General features: G+C 36.3%; 1 protein-coding gene across 2 annotated transcripts in view; it reads left to right on the top strand.

The window, feature by feature from the left end:
• Positions 1–1,679, top strand: part of LOC110538238 (zinc finger and BTB domain-containing protein 16) — an 11,758-nt gene extending 10,079 nt beyond the window's left edge. For both annotated transcript variants that reach the window (XM_036942736.1, XM_036942732.1), the window contains exon 5: positions 1–1,679. This exon is cut by the window's left edge and continues 339 nt beyond it. The gene's annotated coding sequence lies outside the window, so the exon portion shown is untranslated.
• The last annotated feature ends 605 nt before the right edge of the window (positions 1,680–2,284 follow it).

Genomic DNA, 2,284 nt, shown 5'->3' with positions numbered 1-2,284 from the left:
CACCAGTTACCGTAGCATTTATCCATGTACTCCAAAAGTGCATGGAGTACGTCAATGCATAGTTCCACCACTAGAAGGACACTGGGTCTCAGAAAAGAATGTAAAACATGTCTAGCACCAGCAGCATTATCATTATCAAGCACAGTATTATTACCATTCTATCGTGGCTGCAGCTGAAGTCAGTCACTTACAAGAGACAAGGAAAGGAAACATCAAGACTATTTAGAGGCAGCAAAAAATGTGTCCTTGTTTCATATGAATGTGTCCATCTATGTTTGGCCGTTATCTCTCTCAAGAAGACTTGGGGCAATCGTTTTGTGCACAAATTTTTGATTTTCATTTAGTCATGTGTGTTTAGTACATTTAGATGTTGTTTGATTCATATTTACAGTGCCTTTAGAGTCTGCACCTCCAGGATTTTTTCCCCACGTTCTTTTGCGTTTCAAAGTGGGATAGAAATATATTTTTTTTTTTTAATCATTCAGCTACACAAAATAGTCCCTAATGTCAAAGTGAAACGAAAATTCTACACGTTTTTACAAATTAATAACAATTAAATTATTAAAATATAGTAGCTGCAGAAGTACTCACACCCTTTGTTTAGCAAAGCCTAAATGAAGTAAAATTGTGTCTTAACAAATCACATAAGTTATATGGACTCCCTCTGTGTGAAATAACAGGGATTGACATGATTTTTTAATGACTACCCCTTCCTCTGTTCTCCATACATAGAACATATGTAAGGTCCCTCAGCCAAGTATTGAATTTCAAACTCAGATTCAACCACAAAGACCAGGGAGCTTTTTGAAAGCCTCATAAAGAAGACCAGTGATTGGCAGATGGGTAGCAATAACAAATCAGACATTGAATATATCTTTAAGCATGGTCAAATTAATAATTGTGCTGTGGATCATGTATTAAACCACCCAGACACATCAAAGATGCAGTCATCCTTCTGATCTGAGCTGCAGGACATTAAGGAAACTGCTTAGGGTTGTTATTATGATGCCATTGGGGATTTTAAAACAACTACAGAGTTCAATGGCTGTGATGGAAGAAAACTGAGGATGGATCAACAACATTGTAGTGACTCCACAATAATGACCTAAAAGACAGAGTGAGAAGAAGAATATAAATATACAGAATACAAATAATCCAAAACATGCATAAAGGCACTAAAGTAATACTTTTTGGCCTAAATGCAAAGTCTTATAATTATCTAATCAAGGTATATTAGTGTTTAATTTTTTATTAATACAAAAAATACAAAAATCTTCCACTTTGATATTAGAATATTTTGTGGAAGCCGTTGACCTAAAAAATACAATTAAATCCATTTGAATCCCACTTTGTAACACCATAAAATGTGAAGAAATCCAAGGGGGTGTAGACTTTTTACAGGTGTTGTATATGTGCTTTAGCCTGTTGCTATTTTAATGATAGTATTGTTATAATCAATGTACTAGTTTAGCAGATGGCCTGTTTTGGTACTGAATGTAGATCCTCACACAGTCACACCCAACCACAAAGAAACAATAGCCTGTCAAACCTTTATGATATGAGACCATTGATTTGCTCTGAACTTGAGTGTGAATACATTTTGGCATAAATTACACAGCAGCTGGCATGCAGTGTGTATTTGCAATTAGTATCTCTTCAGAGAATAAATGTTTTAAATACATATTTATTTTGACAGGTTGTGTCAGTCAGTGTTCTACCATTTTACTTACTGTACTTTTTTTTAAAAACATAAAACAACCATATCTAACATCTTATTCATCTGGTCTAAGCAATCCTCATAATTTATCTGAACTATCTGAAAAGATATCTGAAAAGCAGCATTCGCTAAGGCAGCACTTTAAACAGTCAGTCTTAAATAAATAGGAATTAACAAATAAATGAATGTTCTACATTTAAAATTACAGTTGCTTATTATCTTAAATTAAAATAGCTTAGTTGATTATAATCAGTCCATGTGGAAGCCTGAGAGCACCTGATATATATCCCTCTCCCTCTCCCGGCCTTGGAGGGTGAGTGGAGCAAAACCCTCCACCAGGACGTTAAGCTGCTGGGTCTCGCGAGCGCTGATGTGGGGTGGGGTGGAACCGACGCAGGTCCACCCGGAAGGATCCCTTCTCCAGGGTCATGCATGGCTCACATCAAGCCCCCTACTCTATCAATTCAATTTAAGGGCTTTATTGGCATGGGGAACATATGTTAACATTGCCAAAGCAAGTGAAGTAGATAAACAAACGTCTCTGTATCTATGTAGGAGATATTCGCT

This window comes from Oncorhynchus mykiss, chromosome 2 (genome assembly GCF_013265735.2).
Source record: "Oncorhynchus mykiss isolate Arlee chromosome 2, USDA_OmykA_1.1, whole genome shotgun sequence".
In the NCBI taxonomy this organism is placed as follows: Eukaryota; Metazoa; Chordata; class Actinopteri; order Salmoniformes; family Salmonidae; genus Oncorhynchus; species Oncorhynchus mykiss.
This window is presented reverse-complemented; position numbering and strand designations above follow the sequence as displayed.